This window comes from Scyliorhinus torazame, chromosome 10, assembly GCF_047496885.1.
Source record: "Scyliorhinus torazame isolate Kashiwa2021f chromosome 10, sScyTor2.1, whole genome shotgun sequence".
NCBI lineage: Eukaryota > Metazoa > Chordata > Chondrichthyes > Carcharhiniformes > Scyliorhinidae > Scyliorhinus > Scyliorhinus torazame.
This window is the reverse complement of record NC_092716.1, coordinates 39,556,364-39,578,964: the sequence shown is the minus strand read 5'-3', so window position 1 is coordinate 39,578,964 and position 22,601 is coordinate 39,556,364. Positions and strand designations below refer to the sequence as shown.

The following is a 22,601-nucleotide window of genomic DNA, read 5'->3' as shown; positions in this document are numbered from 1 at the left end:
TTTAATGAACACTGCCATATCGCTGATCCAGGCTTCTACACGTGGGGGCTTCGCATCCTTCCACTGTAGCAGAATCCTCCGCCGGGCTACCAGGGACGCAAAGGCCAGAGTACCGGCCTCTTTCACCTCCTGCACTCCCGGCTTGTCCGATACCCCAAATAATGCTAACCCCCAGCTCGGCTTGACCCGGGTGTTCACCACCTTAGACACAGTCCTCGCAAAACCCTCCAAAACCCATCCAGCTCCGGAGACGCCCAGAGCATATGGGCATGGTTTGCTGGGCTCCCCGAGCACCTCACACACCTGTCCCCCAAGCCCAAAAAACCTACGCAACCTCGCCCCTGTCATATGCGCTCTGTGAAGAACCTTAAATTGTATCAGGCTAAGCCTGGCGCAAGAGGAAGAATTAACCCTACCCAGGGCATCAGCCCACAGACCCTCATCTATCTCCTCCCCAAGCTCCTCCCCCATTTACCCTTTAGCTCCTCTACCGAGGTCTCCTCCTCTTCCTGCATCTCCTGATAGACCGCCGAGACCTTGCTTTCTCCAACCCACATCCCGGAGAGCACCCCATCTTAAATCTTATGTGCTGGAAGCAGCGCAAATTCCCTCACCTGCATGTACCTGAAGGTGTTTCCAGGGGGCAGCCCAAATTTCTCTTCCAGCACACCAAGGCTCGCAAACGACCCATCTATAAACAGGTCCCCCATTCTTTTAATTCCTGCCCGATGCCAGCTCAGAAACACCCCATCCATTTTCCCCGGGACGAACCGATGATTCTCTCAGATCGGGTACCAAACCAAGGCCTCTACCTCACCCCTGTGGCGCCTCCACTGCCCCCAAATTTTCAGAGTCGCCGCCACCACCGGACTCGTGGTGTACCTTGTCGGCGGGAGCGGTAGCTGTGCCGTCACCAGCACTCTCAGACTCGTGCCCACACAGGACGCCATCTCCAGCCTCTTCCACGCCGCCCCCTCCCCCTCCATTATCCACTTACGGATCATCGCCACATTGGCAGCCCAGTAGTACCCACATAGATTGGGCAACACTAGCCCTCCTCTGTCCCTGCTACACCCCAGAAACACCCTTTTTAGTTGAAATTCAAAAATGTCCACACCAGGACTTTCATGGGGACATAAATAATCACAACATCTATGTTTGTACCTATCAAGATTTCAATATTTTTCATACTACAGTGCTACACAATAAGAGGATGTCCCCACTGTGGAGATAAAACTTTGTGCTGTGATCTCCTGTGTGAGTTACATGGAAAACAAGGTCAAATTGGTTACTTCCTAGTGTTATTACAATCCCAGATCAGACCCAAACATTTGCTAGGAAACCAGAAAGGAACACCAATATTTTGTTTTTGATTTAAGGATACTTTGCTCCAAAGTTGATTCCACGCTGGGTGGCACAGTGGTTAGCACTGCTGCCTCATGGCACCCAGGATCAATTCTGGCCCCGGGTCACTGTCCGTGTAGTGTTTGCACATTCACCCTGAGTCTCATCCCCACAACTCAAAGACGTGTAGGGTAGGTGAATCGGCCATGCTAAAAATTGCCCCTTAATTGGATTTATTTCTTAAAAGCAATTCCACGTAAAAATAGGGATACCTGGTGTATTAAAACCAATTAATGGATAAAGAGGTCTTTTTAGAAACTTGGAGACTGAAAGGAAGATCCTGTCAGATTAATGTTCAATCTCTTGACAGCCTTCTGCAGATGCTCCTGTCCAACTCGCAGCCAAAACTAAATAAAATTATGCCTGATTCAGCCCTGGCTTCTCCCATTAATTACATCATCCCCATTTAGTCAAATCCCATGACCTACTCGCTTAAGTTTAAACACAAGGGGCGGGATTCTCCCGGACCCGGCAGGGCGGGATTTTCCCATACCCGGCGGGGCAGGGGGTCCCGGTGGGACGGAGTGGCGTGAACCACTCCGGCGGTGGGCCTCCCCAAAGGTGCAGAATCCTCCACACCTTTAGGGGCTAGGCCCGCCCCGGAGTGGTTGCCGCTCCACCGGCCGGCAGGATAAGGGCTTGACGCCAGGCCAACCGGCGCCGAAGGGCCTCCGCGCGCCGGTGCGAGTCGGCGCATGCGCGGGAGCGCCAGCGTGTGCTGGCATCATCCCCGCGCATGCGCAGAGGGAATCGCTTCCGCACCGGGAATGGCGGAGGACCACGATCTCCGGTGTGGAACAATAGAGTGCCCCCACGGCACAGACCCGCCCGCGGATCGGTGGGCCCCGACCGCGGGCCAGGCCACCATGGGGGCACATCCCGGGGCCGATAAGGGACCTACTCTAATTTACGCCGGCGGGACCAGCAACAGATGGGTGGGACTTCGGCCCATCACGGTCCGGAGAATTTGGGCGGCCCTGGCACCCATTGATTCGCCATTCTCCGAGGCGGGCAGCGCGACTCACGCCGGGCCGGGTTTGGGGGGGGGGGGGGGGCGGTAGAATTGGGAGGATGGCAGGGGCGGGATTCACGCCGATCCCCGGCGATTCTCCCACCCGGCGGGGGGGTCGGAGAATCCCGCCCAAGGTCTCTAATCATCTATTCCCCAGGGAATCCCCAGAAATCACAACAAAAACTCATTAGGCCGCTCTTCATAAACAAATACAGGCTGTAAAGAATGATGACCTCACATTTACAGCATTTTAATTGCACCTTGCGCAGCCACAAAGTTTAGCTGTCTTTCAAACCAGGATTTTAAAAGTGTATATTACTGCACCAAATTTCTCACATTCGCCAGTGTTAGTACACCCATCATCAAAACGGTCCCACCTGGAAGTTACGTCTTTGAGGATTGCAGATCAAACAAGCTCAAATTAATTCTGGCACAATAGAGTGCTTCCCGGAGAGTTTCTACTAAGCTTTTCATGAAGGAGTACGGATTAATCAATGGATAGTGGGCAATAGATGGAGCGCGAAAGGATACCTTGACTTTATTTGACATGACGTCATGAGGCTTTCAGAGTCAACTCTACCCAGCTGCCTTCCACCATGCACCATCTTCTTGGTGGTCTGCCCCGATAGAACATAAACTTTTTTAAAAAATTAATTCATGGGATCTGGTCATCGTTGACTTGGCCAGCATTAATTGACACGGTCATCAAGTGATGTTGAACTGCATTCTTTGAACTGTTGTTGTGCCTGTGGTGTAGGTACACCCACAGTGCTGTGAGGAAGTGGGTTTCAGGATGTTGACCCAGGACAGTGAAGGAATGGCAATATATTTACAAGTCAGTACGTCATGTAGTTTGGAGGAGAACTCTCAGGTGGTAGTGTCCTGCCCTTATCCTTCCAGATGTCATTGGGTTTGGAAGCGGCTGCCTAAGGAGCCCTGGTGAGTCCCTGCAGTGCATCTTGTAGATGATGCCACAATGCTGCCACTTGTGTGTTGGTGGTGGAGGTTGTGAATGTTTGGGAATAGTGACAATCAAGTGGGTTGCTTGGTATAGGATGGTGTCTTCTAAAAGCTGCACTCATCCAGGCAAACGTACATACACTCCTGATTTGTGCCTCGTTAAGCATGGAAATGCATTTAGAAACATTTCAAAGACAGTTTTTTGATACTAGAAATGTATGGGCTTTCCTACCAGGAAAGATTGGAAAAGTTAGGTTTGTATCCACTAGATTGAAACCTTTCCTCAGAAAATATCGACAGGATGGATGTGGAGGGCGTGTATTCTTCCATCAGACAATCTAGAACTAGGGGCCACTTTTTTTAAAAATAAGGCGTCGCTCATGTTTTCACTCAAAGGATTGAGACACTCTGGAACCCACAACCTCAAAAGGCAGTGGTCTTTTGGAGTATTTTTAAGGCAGAACTAGATAGATTCCTGATTATCTGAGGTAGGCAACCGTGGGGTTGAAGTTACAAGCAGGTCAGCTTCGATCTCCTTGAATCGCAGAGCAGACTCGGGAGGGGCCAAGTGGCCTAGTCCTGCTAATCTGTTAATATATATTGACTTGCATTGCGTAAATGGTGAACAGGCTTTGGAGAGCCTGGAAGGGAGTTACTTGCTGCAGGATTCCTAGCATAGGACCTGCCCGCTGTGTTTATATTGCTAATTTAGTTCCGTTTCTGGTCAATGGTAATCCCAGGATGTTGATAGTGGAGGTTTCAGCGATGGTAATACCATGTTGAATGTAATGGGGTGATGGCTGGATTCTCTTTTGTTGATGGTCATTTTACTGGCACTTGTGCAGCACAAATGTTACTTGACACTAGTCAGCCCCGGCCTGCATATTGTCCAGGCCTTGCTGCATTTGAACATGGACTGCTTCAATAACTGAGGAGTCGCGAATGGTGAACATTATGCAGTTATCCACGAACGAACATGCCCACTTCTGACCTTATGGAAAGAAGGTTAATTATGAAGCAGTAGAAGATGGTTGAGCGCAAGACACTACCCTAAGGGACTCCTGCAGTGATGTCCTCAAGCCGGATGATTGACAATAGCCATCTTCCTTTGCGCTAGGTACGACTCCAACCAGCAGAGGGTTCTCCTCAGATTCCCATTGATTCTAGTTTTACCAGGGGTCCTTGATACCACATTAGATCAAATGCGGTCTTGATGTCACAGGCAGTCACTCTTACCTCGCCTCCTGAGTCCAGCTCTTTTGTCCATGTTTGAACCAGGCTGTAATGAGGTCAGAAGCTGAGTGACCCGTGCATAACCCAACCTGAGCAACCATGAGTAGGTTATTGCTGAGCAAGTGCCACTTGATGGCACTGTTGATGACCCCTTTCATCATTTTGATGATGATTCAGAGTCGACTGATGGAGTGGTAATTGGCCAGGTTAGATTTGTCCTTTGTGTACAGGACATACTTGGGCAATTTTCCACATTACCAGATAGATGCCAGTGTTGTAGCTGTCAAGGGACAGTTTAGCTCGGGGCACAGGTCTTTGGTACATTGCCGGATTGTCACGGTCCATAGCATTTGTCATATCTGGAGCTTTCAGCCATTTCTAGATGTCATGTGGATTGATTCAAATTGGCTGAACATTGGCATCTGTGACACTGGGGACTTCCGGAGGAGGCAGAGATGGATCATGCACTTGGCACTTCTGGCTGAAGATTGTTGCAAATGCCTCAGCCTCATCTTTTGCACTGATGTGGTGGATTCTTCCATCATGGAGGATGGGGATATTTGTGGAGTCGCCTCCTCCAGTGAATTGCTTCAATTGCCCACCACCAGTCACAACTGGATGCAGCAGGCTTACGTAGCACTCACAGTGATAGTCTTGGTGGAATGATATGATTCAATAATATTGGCTGTTGCTTAATGCATCTGCAGGGCAGTTCATCTAATTTTGGCATTAGCTCCTGGTCTAGGTGAATGGAGTGCAGAAAGATGTACTTGGCATACTTTGAAATGAAGTTCAAACCTAGTTAAATATACTACAAGAGGCTATCTGTATACAGAACAGAGCAAAGGGCTAAGTGGTCCCAACCAATCCAAGCAAACCCCTGTAGCTCAACATGTTCAGTCAAGAAAGATGGTGGACAACTAGGCAATTAACAACAAATGACAACCGTTTTTGGATTTGCATCCTCAATCATGATGGAATCCAGCTGCTGGATGCCAGAAACAAGGCTGATTGTTTGCAGGCATCCTCTATATTATACTCATTGCCATCCTGAATTATACTCAGCCTCCTCAACGTGCTCACCATTGTGAATGCCATGGTCCAGCCAATTCTGTTCACTCCTCATGATGTCAAGGAGTATGTGCTAGACACTGCAGTGGCTATGTACTCTGATGATATCCTTGCTGTAGTGCTCAAGACTAGTGCACCAATGTTAGCTGCTCCCCTACCCAAGTCATTCCAGTACAGCTATGGTGCTAGCATTTATCCAACAACATATAAATGTTGCCCAGGTACGTTCCACGGGGTAAATTTAAGTTACCTCATCATATTAGCTTCCTCCCAATCATCAATAAATTTATGAAAGGAGGCATTAATAACATTTCCTTACACCTGTTCACTGATATTCAGTTCCACATGAAAAATGCAACATTTGAATGCTGGAGGAGATGCACAACTAGCTGTTTGCAGCATTTGACTGATTATGACACCAAGGAACAACCGCAAAACTGAGTTTAGTGGAGGTCAAAGTTGAGCCGTACCCAGCATACAATAAGATGGTTGTGGTTGACGGTCAATTGTTGCAGCCCCAGGATGTTTCTACAATGGTTCTTCGGGAAAGCATCGGTGATAATAATAATAATATTCTTTATTATTGTCACAAGTAGGCTTACATTAACACTGCAATGAAGTTACTGTGAAAATCCCCTTGTTGCCACTCTGGCGCCTGTTCGGGTACACAGAGGGAGAATTCAGAATGTCCACCTAACAAGCATGCCTTTCGGGTCTTGTGGGAGGAAACCGGAGCACCCGGAGGAAACCCACGCAGACACAGATGCAGACTCCACAAAGAGAGTGGCACAAGTGGGAATCGAACCTGGAACCAAAAGCAAAATGGCAGTGCTCCTGTAAATCTATTGACATCAAAATAATTCTGATTGGAACTTCAATTGTTTTTAATTTACGTTTTTTGCTTCTAAAAGTTGTAAAGTCCAACGTGTAGACCACAACAGGTGAAACAAAAATCAGATCACCAACCCCATGCCTAATTTTAGTAATTATTTCTTCAGTAAAGAGGAAGAAAATGCTTAAATAAACCCAAGTTGAGTTACATTAATGGCTGGATCATTTTTACAATTGTTTAGAGAAGAAACATATGTAGACTTTAATAGTTACTCATTAATGCAAGCATTACACAATACAGTAAATAGATATTGGCACGCAAGTCAATGTTGTCAGTATGTGAACTAAAAATCAGTGCATCAATAAAATTATGGTAACAAAGATTGTGGTCAAGTTAGCAATTATTTAATTATTTCATGCAGTGACCCCAAAAAGTACTACATGCAAGGTAAAGATTATGACGCACAATGTAATTGCATATAGCAGTGCCTGAAAATATTTACAGCTGGATATTTTTGCATTAAGTAAGATAAGATTTGCATCTGTACACCAGCTGTTATAATAAATTAATGTACATCGATTGCATAGACAAACAGATGAATTACCAAATTTTCAAAGAATCATATTGAACCTGAAATGGTTACTTTATTTCTCTCTCCACAGATGCTACCAGACCAGTTAAGATTTTCCACTATTATCTGTTTTTATAGTGATAGCCCCAATCATCTTCAGATGCTTTATCAATGATCTTAAGTGAGGCTATTTGCCCGACGATTGCAGTATTGGTTTCATCAACTACTCTTCCGAGAATGAAATCCATGCCAGACTACAGAAGGACCTGGATAATATTCACGCTCGAGTTTAAAATTGGTTGGTAACATCTGAACTACATAATTGCTGCATAATGACCATCACGAACAAGGAATGCCCAGTCATCGCTCCTTGACCTTAAACAGCACCATCCATGCAAAATCCTATATTAATATCTTGGGATCACCATAAACTGAGCTGAATCAGCCATATACATCTACAGTGACTACAAAATAGGGGAAATGGAGTATTTAGTGATAAATGCAGCTCACGTTGTGATCACTCAAATTCTCCGTAATGGCATAAGTCAAGAGCGTGCTTGAACGGTCACTGCTTGTTTAACAGGTTGTAAGCGTAAAAGCACACCAATATTCAAGATAGTTATTTTCTCATTGACCCATGTCACAGATTCAATAGTCACCAAGTGCCCATTGCTGTAGTATGTATAACCTACAAGGTAACTGCAGCAACTCAATCTGGTTATTTTGGCAGCCCCCGCCTTCCATGCAACCTGGGCCACAGAAAAGGATTTGAGCAGCAATGTTGTGGGAACACCATCACCTCAGTTTCCCTCAGCAAACAGTCAGCACGGTGTTGCAGTGGTTAGCACTGCTGCCTCACTGCTCCGAGGACACAGGTTCAAGCCCGTCCCCAGGTCAGTGTCTGTGTGGAGTTAGCACATTTTCCCTGTGTCTACGTGGGTCTCGCCCTACAACCCAAAAAGATGTGCAGGCTATGTGACTTGGCCATGCTAAATTGGCCCCTCAATTGGAAAAAAAAGCAATTGGGTACTCTATACATTTATTTTTAAAAAGTAAACAATGACTAACTTATATTTGCATAGCACATTTAAGGTAATGAAACAGCAAGATCCCTCACAGGAACATTGAACAAAATAGGACATAAGCATCACATAATGACTCATTAGGTCAGGTGACCAAAGTGGTGCGTTTTAATAAGCACCTTAAAGGAGGAAAGCAAGGTAAAGAGGCAGAGAGAAAACTCCAGAATTTAGGGCTAGACAGCTGAAGGCACAATGCCCTAGATCCCAGCTTAATTTCACACTTGTGTCTTCAAGGACTGGAAGCAAACTGTTCTAGCTTCTATCTTCTAACAGACGAGAGTGCTTCAGCTGAGATATGGTCGGCATTTATTTAAACGTCCAATTGAGAATTTCAACAATAAAGGTCATGGAGAGCTTTAATACATATGCTCTCATGGCTTTCGATGTCACCATTTGTTCACTCTCAATCTTCATGTGAAAGTGTACAAACTCAGCAATAGCATGATGGGAAAAATAGCCAACTTATGTAACCAAGTGTAAGACAGCTGTGTCAGCTAAGTGCCAAGATCAGACCCTGACAAACTAGACAAAGCTAAGAATCCACATAATTGTATCATACAAGGCCAGAAGAGGGAAAATAGTGCCTGACCTTAGTAAAACTTGATAACAAAGCCACGATCTAGGAATGTCCTAATAACACAACCTCCTCATGACCTAGGTCCATCTGCGTCAAGGCATCATGAGGGCAGAGGTGAAAAACAAAATAGGACCACGTCTTAAATCCTCTAAAGACAAAATACTGCAAATAAGCCGAGTCAGGGTCTTTCCATGACAACATGTTTGATCAGAAGTTATGACTGTATTGACATTTTTGAACAAGGTCTGTTTTTGTAAAATGATACAGCTTTTGTATAAATATTGAACGTTTTCTCCATGTCTTTGCGAGCTTGAGAAAGAATGAGCAGGTTTACCTTAACAGCTCTCTCTCTCTCTAACCTGTAGCCATCTGCATGCAGACTTTGGTCAATAAAGACAAAGTTATTTATTTCGAAACAGAGTTGTAAAGTTGTTTTCTTCACAGTCTTGGAGTAGGAAAAATTTTAAAAGACAACATTCACAACACCAGTTCAGGTTAAATTTATATCAGAGTGGAGAGGTCATGTGATGCGAGTGCAGGAGCTGTTGCGTTTTTGCAAGCTCTGGCTCTGCCCAGCTTTTAATTCACCTTTTCATCCTTGTGCACATTTTTCATTTCTTGGTTTATACTATGTCCTGAGAATTGTTTGTCAGTGTTTCTGCCTGATGGAGCTGAGAATTTGTAAATCCACACTTGTTTGTGGCAGTTGGATGGAGTTGGGATGGGGCCCTGCCTTCAGTGGCGTAGATGCTGCTGAGCAGGTTTCCGCCCCGACGGTGCAGTGTGCATTAATGGATGACGGCAGTCTACGATGGTGGTGCTGGCTGAAGATCCCAGCTCTGAGGTGCAGGTCGCCAGGGCCCAATTCCAAGAGTTGCAGGTGTTTTTATGGAAGCAATGGAGGCTCACGGTGGGGTTCTTGCATTAGAGAGATTTGATGGAGCATATCTAACCCTGGGTTGGTGTGGATGATGGGGGGGGGGGGGGTTCTCTTACACACTTCCTCCTCCTCCCCCCCCCCCCCCCCGCTTAGAAGGAACATGAGCAGAGCTGAGTCGGGGCATGGTGGGGTGTGGGCTGGAGTTGGTGGGGTTCGTCGGTCCTCACTGAGATGGTGGAAGGTTCCTCCCCAGTTAGCGCTAACCAGTATTGGGAGTTTTCTATAGACCCCCCAATAGCAGCAGAGAGATGGAGGAACAGATTGGATGGCAGATCTTGGAAAGGTGCAGAAATAAAAGAGTTGTTGTCATGGATGATTTCAACTTCCCCAATATTGACTGGAACCTCTTTAGTGCAAATGGTTTGGATGGAGCAAATTTTGTCAGGTGTGTCCAGGAAGGATTCCTGACTCAACATGTAGATAGGCCGACTAGGGGAGAGGCCATATTGGATTTGGTGCTTGGCAATGAACCAGGCCGGGTGTCAAGATGTCTCGGTGGGAGAGCATTTTGGTGACAGTGACCACAACCCCTTAACCTTTACCATAGTAGTGGAGAGGGATAGGAGGGGAAATTATTAGACAGGAGCTGAGGAGCATAAATTGGGAACAGATATTCTCAGGGAAATGCACAACAGTAATATGGGGGTAGCTTAAGGCGCACTTGCTGAGAGTGCTGGATAGTTTTGTCCCACTGATAAATGGAAGGAATGGTAAGGTGAGGGAGCCTTGGATGACAAGATAAGTGGAGCTTCTAGTCAAGAGGGAGAAGGAAGCTTACGTAAGGTTGAGGAAGCAAGGATCTGGCACGGCTGTAGAGGGTTACAAGGTAGCCAGGAAGGAACTCAAAAATGGACTTAGGAGAGCTAGAAGGGGGCATGAAAAAACCCTGGTGGGAAGGATTAGGGAAAACCCCACGGTGTTCTACACTTGTGAGAAATAAGAGGATGATCAGAGTGAGATCAGGGATAGTGCAGGGATTGTACTTGAGGAGGTAGGGGTGGCCCTAAACGAATATTTTTGCCTCAGAGAGAGGGATCTTGTTGCTCATGAGAATAGCGTGAACCAGGTTAATAGGCTCGAACAGTTTGATATTAAGAAGGATGATGTGCTGGAAGTTTTGAAAAGTATCAAGATAGACAAGTCCCCTGGGCCAGATGGGATATACCCAAGGTTACTACAGGAAGCGAGGGAGGAGATTGCTGCGCCGTTGACAATTATCTTTGTGTCTTCACTCTCAACTGGAGTCGTACCGGATGATTGGAGGCAGGCAAATGTTGTTACCCTGTTCAAGAAAGGGAATAGGGAAATCCCTGGGAATTACAGGCCAGTCAGTCTTACATCTGTGGTGAGCAAAATACCGGAAAGGATTCTGAGATAGGATTTATGATTATTTAGAAAAACATAGTTTGATTAAAGATAGTCAGCATAGCTTTGTGAGGGGCAGGTCATGCCTCACAAGCCTCATTGAATTATTTGAGGATGTGACGAGACACACTGATGAAGGTCGGGCAGTGGATGTAGCGTATATGGGTTTCAGAAAGGCATTAGATAAGGTTCCCCATGGTAGGCTTATTCAGACAGTTAGAGGACATGGGATACAGGGAAATTTGGCTGTCTGGATACAGAATTGGCTGGCCAAAAGAAGACAGCGAGTGGTAGTGAATGAAAAGTATTCTGCCTGAAGGTCGGTGACCAGTGGTGTTCCGCAGGGATTTGTTCCGGGATCTCTGCTCTTGTGGTTTTAATAAAATGACTTGGACGAGGAAGTAGAAGGATGGGTAGTAAGTTTGCCAATGTCACAAAGGTTGGTGGAGTTGTAGATAGTGCCGAGGAGTGTTGCAGGTTTTACTGCAACTTTACAAAACCCTGGTTAGCCCACACTTGGAATAGTGTGCCCAGTTCTGGTCGCCTCATTATAGGAAGGTTGTGGATGTTTTGGAGAGGGTGCAGAGGAGATTTTACCAGGATGCTGGCTGGACTGGAGGGCATGTCTTATGAAGAAAGGTTGAGGGAGCTAAAGCTTTTCTCACTGGAGCAAAGGAGGAAGAAAGGTGACTTGATAGAGATGTACAAGATCATCAGAGGCATGGATAGTGGATAGCCAGAGACTTATCCCCAGAGCAGAAATGGCTGTCACGAGGGGACATAATTTTAAGGTGATTGGAGGAAGATATAGGAGAGATGCAAGAGGAAGGTTCTTTACGCAGAGCGGTGGGTACATGAAACGCACTGCCAGCAGAGGTGGTGGAGTCAGTCATTAGGGACATTTAAGCGACTATTGGACAGGCACATGGACAATAGTAAATTGAAGAGGCATAGGTTAGGTTGATCTTAGATTAGGATAAATGGTCAGCACAACATCATGGGCCAAAGAGCCTGTACGGTGCTGTACTGTTCTATGTTTCTAAGTGCGGGGCCAGTGCCATTGCAAATGTTTTGTAGATGTTCATCGGGAGCCCGTTGGGTCCCTGGCACCTTCCCCACCTGATTGGAGCCGATGCTCTCAGTGATTTCCCCCAGCCCAACGGTGCTTACAGCCCCCTCCTCTGATCACCCAATGACTGGCCTGTCTAGTCCGGCGAGGATCTGTTTCATCAGAGTCCCCGTCGGGGGGCTCGGAGGTGTACAGTCCCCATAGAAGGCTCGAACACTTCATTGACCTTTTTTTTGGCTCGGTTACCCATGTGCATCTGCTATCCTGCGCTATTTCCCTCATGGCTGTGTGCTTTCACAGTTGGTGAGCCAGCAGGTAGCTAGCCTTGTTCGTAGAAGGCCCCCCCCCCCCCCCCCCACAACCCCCGTGGCTGGTGGAGTTGGTGCACTGCCTTCCTGGCAGATAGCAGGTTAAAATCCATTTGTAGCTTTTTCTTCTCTGCCAGAAGCTCTACGGTCAGGGCCTTGGGGTATCTTCTGCTGACCTCCAGAATGGAGTCGATCAGTTGCTGCCTAGCTGCCCTCTCGTCCCCATCTCTGCGTAGAAGAATTATAGGTATAATTTCTCCTTTAATCACAGCCTTCAGCGCCTCCAAGAACGTGGAAGGCAAGCCCTCCCCGTTCCAGTTACCAGTAATATACACGCCTGTGATGTTTTCTGGCAGAAGACGTTGGGACAAAAGGTCCGTGTCCAACCTCCCATTCATGTAGTGTGGAGCGTGGTCGGAGATTATAATCAGAGTATTTTGCCCTTACTATCTCTGGAAGCACTGATTGCCCCACTACAAAGATGTCAATATGGGTGTAGACCTCGTGTACTTGCAAGAAAAAAGATGGGTGCCTGAACCGCCTTATGTCCAAAGCCCCATCTGTTCCATAAATGTTTCGCCATGCCAACCCCCAATGATCAGTCAGTGCACATCTATGTTGGGGAATTCCACCATGGTCTTCTTTACAAATTCCGTTTCATCCCAATTAGGAGGGGACACATTCGCCAGGACCACATGTGCTCGGTTTAGGATACCGCTGACCATGTTGTACCGTCCCCCTTGATCCGTAACCCTCTTTGTTGCCGTGAACATCGCCCTCTTACTTATCAGTATGGCTACCCCCGCTAGCTCTTATCCTGGAGCAAGAGCGATACGTCTTCCCACCCATCCCTTTCTTACCCGCAGTTGGTCCTTCTCCCTCAGGTGTGTCTCTTGGAGGAAGACTATGTCGGCTTTCATACTTTTCAGGTGGGCAAAGACTCTGGATCTTTTCAATGGCTGTTAAATCCCCTGACATTCCAGGTGACTATTCTGATGGGGGGCTTTTGTCCAATGATTCTTCTCTGCCTCTTTTGGACAAACTCGTCCGCTTCTGCAGGGGCAGTAATGTTCCTGGCCCTGGTATGTTACTCAGAGCCTGGCTGGGTACAGCATCCCAAATTAAATTTTGTTTCTGTACAGGGCCAATTTTGCCTTATTAAGTTCTGCTCTGTGCTTTGCAAGGTCTGCCTCAATGTCCTGATCTGATTTTGTGTCCCTCCTAGTTGCAAACCTTTGTCTCTCTGGCCCAGCGAAGGATCCTTTCCCGGCCCTGGTATTTGTGCAGCTTGGCTATAACCACTCTCGATTGCCCCCCTGCCTTGGGTTTTGGCCAGAGGAACCCGTGAGCCTCGTCGATCTCCGGTGGCTTGGGGAAGCTGTCTCTCCCCACTAGATTATCCAGCATTTCGGCCACGTAGTTGGTCACATCCCTGCTCGCTATTCCCTCTGGCAGGTCCACTATTCTAATGTTCTGCTGCCTTGATCGATTTTCTTTCCCCTTCAGGTTCCCCTGGGTTGCCAAGAATCTCTTAATTTGGACCTCCAGAGCGACCGTTCAGTCTTTCTGGTCAATCAAGGCTTTCTCTATCTCCTTCAGCGAGCACCTCTGGGCCTCTCTCTCTTCCCCATACTGTCGAGGGCCACTTGCATGATGGCCAGCACCTCTGTCACTGCCACCTTTTTTTGGGCCTTAACATAGTCCTTCATCTGCTTTAGTTCCCTGGTTAGGAGTGTCTTCCATCCATCACCTCTCAGGAGGGAATGGGGGGTGGCTGCTCGCTGGTCTCCCTCTCTCAGGAGTGGTCTGGGGCGCCTCCCTTTTGTGGGTCTGCTGATCCACTTGTCTATTTTGTGACTTAACATGGACGCCAAGATATTGGCCAAGGTAGTGCTGAGGTTGGAACCATGACTTTCTCAAGTTGATTGGGGAAGATCAGACGGGATTTGTCAAAGGACGGCAATTGTCCTCCAATGTGCAGTGATTGCTAAGTGTAGCGCTTTTCCTGCCTGAGGGGCCCAATCTAGAGGTAATCGTCTCGTTGGATGCTGAAAAGGCATTTGCGGTTTTGCAGAGGTTCACGTTGGGGTCCAAGTTTGTGTCTTGGATACGCCTGTTGTACAAAGCTCCCTTGGCTAGTGTCCCCACCAATACCAGAAGCTCGGGTAACTTTCAACCAACTAAGGAAACCAGACTGGGTGGCCCTATGTCCCCCGTCCTGTTTGCATTGGCGATACAGCCTTTGGACATTGCTGTGAGGGTTTTGGATAAATGGAGAGGGATAATTAGTGGAGGGGTGGAGCATAGGGTGTCCCTATATGCTGATGACCTTTTACTTTACGTGACAGAGCTGGTCCCCACCATCAGTGATATAATGGAACCACTGAGGAACTTTGGCTCCTTTTCAGGAAAGAAGCTAAACTTTTCCAGTGAACCCCCCTGAGGAGGGGAGCCAATATAGGGGTTCTACCATTTCGCATGGCTGGTTCCAGTTTATCTGGGGATCCAAATGGCTCGGGATTGGGCCCGACTACGTAGATCATATAGTGGTTCTGGTATGGGGGCATTAGTGCGGCCTCGCTCCTGTTCTCATCAACAAAATATTGGTCAAATCCAGTGGTTGTTTCCACTTTGAATTAGAAGACAATTTCGACAACATTTTAAATTTGGGTCAGTGTCGAAGCTGACGAGATTAGATGCCACGTTGGGAGGGTGGCAAGGGAAGGAGCTGGAGAATGTAGGTGATTTGTTCTTCAGGGGCAGTTTGTCAGTCTAGAGGAAATTACAGAAAGGTTTGGGCTCTTGGGTTCAGATTCAGTTAGATATCTTCAAGTAGCAACTTTGCAAAACGGATTTTCCCTGACATTCCCCATGGCGCCACCAATATCTCTAATGGAGAGAATTCTTTCACAGGGTCGGGGGAAGGGAGCACTTCCAGTATTTATGGACGGATGTCATAAAATTTGGTGTCAGTGGAGGGGGTTAAGGCTAGGTGGGAGGAGGAGTTGGGACTAATTCTAGATGACGAGAGAGGCCCTCCGCAGGGTGAATGCCACATCCTCGTGCGCAAGGCTTGGTTTGATCAGTAGTATTTAAGAGTGCATCTGACCAAGTCCAGAATGAGTTATTCCCTTGCAGGGGTGGAGGACAGGTGCGAGTGCTGTTCAACTGGTCCGGCTAACCACACATGTTCTGATCTTGTCCCAAGCTTGGGGATTTTTGAGTCTCCCTCTTTGGCACAATGCCGGCCATTCTGAAGGAGCCCTGCGCTTTAGTGGCCATATTTGGTGTTTCAGATTCACCGGAGCTGCAGACAGGTACGGGGGCGCCGATATCCTGGCCTTCGCTTCGCTGATTGCTTGGAGGCGAATATTATTGGGCTCAGTGTGGCTGGGAGTTCTGGTGGAGTTCCTGTATGTCGAGGAAGTCAAGTACACCGTGAGGGGAGCAATCAAGGATTCTTTCAGAGATGGCAGCCTTTTATTGGTTATGTCAAGGAACTGGCCCCAGTTAGGAGAGAACGGAAGGTTGGGTGAGGGGTTATTTTATGTTTTTTATATATATAAGTTTATACAGTACAAAATAACAGTGAAAAATGTCAAAAAAAAAATCAAAGACACCTCAGTATACTGCCGATCAACCCCCACCCATAGCAAAGTTTAATACAGAACAGTAGAGGAAAATAAACACCCAAGCCCACCCCACAAACTCCAACAGTACAATATACAAACCCCAACTTCACCCCTCCTCCACAGTACAAAAATCCCACAATAAATACCGATAAACCTAACATTGACTAAATATCTAGCTTTTTAGTCCTCGAGAACTTCTGTTCACTTCTCGTCCATGCTTCTTGCCGAACCCGTTTGCATCCTTCGGCGCATCAAAGTAGTAAACGATCTCCTTGAAAGTTACCCAAAGACGGGCCAGGTACATCACACCAAACTTTACATTACTCTTGCACAGCGTGGCCGTAGCCATATTGAACGCCACACACGTTTTCGCCAGCTCTGCCCCAACATCCTGATATATTCTGATGGTGTTGCCCTCCCATTTACAGTCTCAATAGTCTTTCACCATCTTAGGAGCTGTTCCTTGCCTTGGTACCTGTGGAACCTGACGATGATCACCCGTGATGGCTCATCGGATTTAGGCATCTGCCTCAGCGACCGATGGGCCCGGTCCAATACGGGAGGGGACAGCAAGCCCTCAACCCCCCACCAAATTTTCAAACATCCTAGACATATAATCCGAAGCGTTTAAGACCTCCAAACCCTCTGGCAACCCAATGATTTTTAATTTTTGCCATATGGACGGTTCTCCAGATCGTCCACCTTGGCCTCCCAATGCTTTCTGCTCTTCAGCCAACAGCACCATTTTTGCCACCAGGAGACAGTCTGGTCACTATGGTCAGAGAGCGTCACCTCCACCTTCTGTATCGCTATATCTTGCTCCTCTATCCGGCGGTCCACCTTCTCCAGAGATACTGAAATAGGAGCCAAAGACCCCTCCTCTGCCTTCTCCAGGTCCTCGGCAACTGTCTGCTGCTGTTTCCATTGACAAGCTTGCCAATGTTTCAGTCGACCACAGAAAGGCCAACAACACCGACGCCTCCGCCATATTCTCCCCACCCGAGGCTCGAGGGGCTTCTGATGATGATCCCTTGCCCAACTTCGGCCTTGCATTGTACTTACTGGGCATTAGGACCATAGAACCACAGAATTACTACAGTGCAGGAGGAGGCCATTTGGCCCATCGAGTCTACACCGACCCTCTGAAAGAGCACCCTAAAACACTCCACTACCCCGTCCTATCCCTATAACCTCACCTAACCGATACATCCTTGGATACTAAGGGGCAATTTAACATGGTAAATACACCTAACCTGCACATCTTTAGACTGTGGGAGGAAAAGAGCAGCTGTCGCAATCGACTGGACGATTTGTCGACGTCCCGCTACAAACTGTACGGTGTCAAAATATTTATTAGAGTTGCTTTTACTTTCGGCTTGGAATGTCGATATTTTTCCCGACCTCACTGCCGATGGTGCAAGGTGTATGGGCGTGGATCCCTGATGATTCCTTCTTAAGGCTCACAAAACAGTCGTCTGAAGTTGTTTTACTCCTGTATTGTTTACGGCCCAGATCTCGTCACCAGTTTCTCTTTCGTTATATTCTTTGTTGTACCACAAAGAGAAAGAATCAGAGGTGTCACACATTGGGTTTGCATAACACAGTGCAAGGAGCTTATTTAGAAGATGGTGCTTAAACAAGGTACAATAGTGAACTCCACAATAGTCATTGAAACGCCCCAATTACGCCATTGCATAACACGTGGCATTACACCCGCCAGTGGTGTTACTCTGATACATAACACACTTGGAAGGCTGAACATGTGACTTCTTCAGCTGCCAGTTGTCCAGGAACTTATCTAACAGTCACAGAATCACAGAATCCCTACAGTGCAAAAGGAGGCCATTTGGCCCATCAAGTCTGCACGGACCCTCTGAAAGAGCACCCTATCTTGGCCCATGCCCTGCAACCCCCCCTTAACCTTTTTGGACACGAAGGGATAATTTATCATGACCAATCCACCTAACCGGTACATCTTTGAACTGTAGGACGAAACCGGAGCACTCAGAGGAAACCAGTGCAGACACAGGAAGAATGTACAAACTCCACACAGTTACCCAAGGCAGACATTGAACCTGGGTCTCTGGCGCTGAGAGGCAGCAGTGCTGACCACTGTGCCACATTAACCAAGGACAACATTTCAAACTGGGTTCCTTATTTCATTATTACAAAGCAACTATTCCTTCAATCAAGGAACTAGTTAGGTTTTATTTCAACAAATGGATGCTCCTTACAATTCGAACAACACCTCAACCGGTTTACATAAAGCAAATTCCAAGTGCAGAGCAACAGAAAACGAACAGGAACAGAGGAGGGGGAAATAATTTTGAAGAGAGTGATGAGATAGAGGGTCGGTGAAACAGAGTTCCAGAAAACAATGGTTTGATAGAATGGATACCAACAAGGGAATGGTAGGAGTAGGGTATAAGAAGATCAGTGTCGGAAAATCAAAGGGTGCCCGCAAGTGCATGCAGTTGGAGAGATTCCAGATGCAGACAGAGTGAAAGCAAAGCCATGGGGGGATTTCAGCACATCTACAAATATGTCACCATGGCAGTCAGAATTTACTGCTTGGTTAAAACTAAACAACAGTAAATTCAAGGGAGTTTCCAAATCAATAATGAGGACAGCAGTTGGAAAACAGCCAATGAAAAATCAACAAGTGTTTATTTCCCTTATTTTAGAAAACAGTAAAGTAAAATAGTTGACTCCCTCAAAACACTGAAGAGAATTCCGAAATTTAATAATTTAATATTCAACACAAATGTTTCAACAAATAAAATTAAAAATCACACATTTCACTAGATCCATTACCTAATGAACTGTGTGTAAATAGTTAAGACTTATTTTTAAATTGAAAGCCACCATCCAATTTCTTATCCTATTGTGGACCCCCAGAATGCAAAGTACCTGAATTTAAACAGGTAATACTGGAAATAGTCAGCAGATCAGGTATCACTTGATGGCTGTGCTGGAAGGCCATCGATCTGAAAGGTTTAGCCATTTATTTTTTGTCACTGAACTTGGAAACGCTGCTCAAAGCTAGAATGAAGGGTAAGAGAGAGTAAAGACATATCCTTAATCAGTCATCCTCTCTCCCCTTTCTCAGCCATATGGCGTCTTCCATATTCCAAGTGTTGAAACCGCTGAGATTATGTTAGCTGGCTGAGTTGTGCGATTGAATACATCAGCCTTCACAGACATGTGAAATCAGCACAATATCCAGGCTTGGGCCAACAAGTGATCACAAGACATAGGAACAGAATTAGGCCACTCGGCCCATCGAGTCGACTCTGCCATTCAATCATGGCTGATATTTTTCTCATCCCCATTCTCCTGCCTTCTCCCCAAAACCCCTGATCGCCTTATTAATCAAGAACCTATCTATCTCTGTCTTAGAAACAGCCTTCTGCGGCAAAGAGTTCCACAGATTCACCACCTTCTGGCTGAAGAAATTCCTCCTCATCTCTGTTTTAAAGGATCGTCCTTTTAGTCTGAGATGGTGTCCTCTGCTTCTAGCTTTTCCTACAAGTGGAAACATCCCCTCCACGATCACTCTATCCAGGCCTCAGTATCCTGTAAGTTTCAATAAGATCCCCCCTCATCCTTGTAAACTCCAACGAGTACAGACACTGAGTCTTCAACCATTCCTCATACGACAAGCTCTTCATTCCAGGGATCATTCTTGTGAACCTCCTCTGGACCCTTTCCAAGGCCAGCACATCCTTCATTAGATACAGGGCCCAAAACTGCTCACCATGTGGCAAGTTACATTCGCGGCACACAAGTGCCAGGCAATGACCATCTCCTACAAGAGGGGATCTAACTATTGCCCCTTGACATTACCATTGATGAATCCCCCACAATCAACATCCTGAGGGGTTACCATTGATCAGAAACTGAACTGGACTAGCCACATTAATACTGTGGCTATCAGGGCAGGTCAAAGGCTAGGAATCCTACATTGAATAACTCACCTCCTGACCTCGCAAAGCATGTCCACCATCTCTACAAGGCGCAAATCAGGAGTGTAATGGAATACTCTCCACCTGCCTGGATGAGTGCAGCTCCACTATCATTCAAGAAGCTCGACACCATCCAGGACAAAGCAGCTTGATTGCTACCCCATCCACAAGCATTCAATCCCTCCGCCACTGATGAAAAGTGCCACCAGTGTGCACCATCTACAAGATTCACTGCAGGAATTCACCAAGATTCCTTAGGCAGCAACTTCTAAACCCACGACTATTACTATTTAGAAGGACATGAGCATTAGATACCATGGAACACCACACCTGGAGGTTCCCCTCCAAGTCACTCACCATGCTGACTTTAAAATATATCACCGTTCCTTCACTGTTGCTGGGTCAAAATCCTGGAATTCCCACCATAACAGCACAGTGGTGTACCTACATCTCAGGGACTTAGACCATAAGACATAGGAGCAGAATTAGGCCACTCGGCTCATCGAGTCTGCTCCGCCATTCAATCATGGCTGATATTTTTCTCATCCCCATTCTCCTGACTTCTCCCCATAACGCCTGATCCCCTTATTCAGTGGTTCAAGACGGCCACTCACTACCACCTCTGAAGGGCAGCTAGGGATGGGCAATAAATATTAGCCAGTGATGACCACATCCCGTAAATGATGTTTTGGTTTTTTTAAAAATAAAAATCTCCCTGGAAGTTGAAGAAAATTGTCAACTAATTCTGTGCAATTCGTAAAATGCAAGAATACCATCAAGTGTGTTCTGATCCCTGCCATTAGGTTTCCTGGAATTGTTACAAGAGTCTCAGTTCAAGTTAGCATTTAAGAGTTCCTTCACTCCAAATGTTGTTCTTTGCCACGGATTCCAATCTTCTCCCTGGCCGAAGTCTGTGAGGTGATTAAGACAGTCTGTTCATAACCTTGGTTTCACTTTTGACTCAGAGAAAAGCTCAAAATCGTCCAATTTCACCCCATTTCAACTCACTTATTGCTGAAATCATGCCTTGGTGATATTGGGAGTTGATGAATCCGATGCACTCCTGACTGATCTCTCACATTTGACCTCCATCAACTTTAATTCATCCAAAACTCTGCTGCCCATGTGTAGGGCAGTGGTCCTCCTTGTTAGCCTGCTACTTGTCAGGGTCCAGAAAGCACGTAGTTGAGGAGATCAACTGACCTGATTGTCTACTCCTCTTCTGTGGCTATGTTTGCACAAGGGGGTTCTTGGAGAGGGAGCATGCCGTGTCCACCGGTAAGCCCGAGGCCTTCCTTGACCGGTAGGCACTGCGGACACCGTCGGCGCCAAGAACATGATTCCAATTTGATCTGATTATGCACAGTGCTTCTTTAATTAATTGGCTTGTTCGTTTTGCTCATGAGTGTAAGAGACACTGAGGAACAGGACCATTCAGCCTGTTGAGGCTGCTCTGCTATTCAATATGGTCATGGCTGATCGGCCTATTACCCACACTATCCCCATAACCCTTTACATTACTGGCAATCAGAAATCTATCAATCTCTGACCTTCAACAGCCTTTTGGGATAGAGAATTCTAAAAATTCACAACCCTGTGTGTAAAGAAATTTCTCTTCATCTTGGTCCGAAGTGGCTTCCCCCCTATTTTGAAATTGTGCCCCTGGTTCTTGACTTCCAAACCATCTTACCTGCATCTATCTTCTCTATTCTTTGAAGTATTTTGTAGGTTTCAATGAGATCACCGCTCATTCCTCGAAACTCGAGAAAATACAGGTCAGGTTTAGACCATAAGGTACAGGAGCAGAATTAGGCCACTCGGCCCATCGAGTCTGCTCCGCCATTCAATCATGGGTGGTATTTTTCTCATCCCCATTCTCCTGCCTTCTCCCCATAACCACTGATCCCCTTATTAATCAAGACCCTATCTATTTCTGTCTTAAAGACACACAGTGATTTGGTTTCCACAGCCTTTGCGGCAAAGAGTTCCACAGATTCACCACCCTCTGGCTGAAGAAATTCCTCCTCATCGTCCCTTTAGTCTGAGACGGTGACTTCCGGTTGCGGCTATACAGAGCTAAGTCGCATGTTCGGCAGCTCCCGGTTGGAACGGACTTTTGGGCTCTTTTCAGGGCCCCCAACAGCATTTTAATCGACATTTCCCGGTGTGGGAAGAAGACTGCAACATTCCCCCGACAGTGTATGGCTTGGACCAGGAACGGGACGACTAAAAAAGTGGTGGTGAATCCAAAGAAAGTGCGAGGGAAAAAGAGCAAGATGGCGGCGGGCGGGGACCAGGTAGCGTAGATGCAGTGGGTGCAGGAGGTTATCCAGCACTGCTTCAGGGAGCTCAAAGCAGACCTGCTGGAGCCGATGAAAGCTTCTATTGATAAGCTTCTGGAGACCCAGATGGCCCAGGGGGTGGCGATCCGCGAGGTCCGACAAAAGATCTCTGAAAACGAGGACAAGATCTTGGGCCTAGCGGTAAAGGTGGAGGCGCACGAGGCGCTCCACAAGAAATGGCAGGAACGGTTCGAGGAGATGGAGAACCGGTCGAGGCGGAAGAATCTGCGGATCCTGG

General features: G+C 46.9%; 1 protein-coding gene across 1 annotated transcript in view; it reads right to left on the bottom strand.

Annotated features, from left to right (window-relative positions):
• The window catches only part of cyb5b (cytochrome b5 type B), a 76,609-nt gene that overhangs the window by 17,021 nt on the left and 36,987 nt on the right, over window positions 1-22,601 (bottom strand). The gene's annotated exons all lie outside the window — the stretch shown is intronic.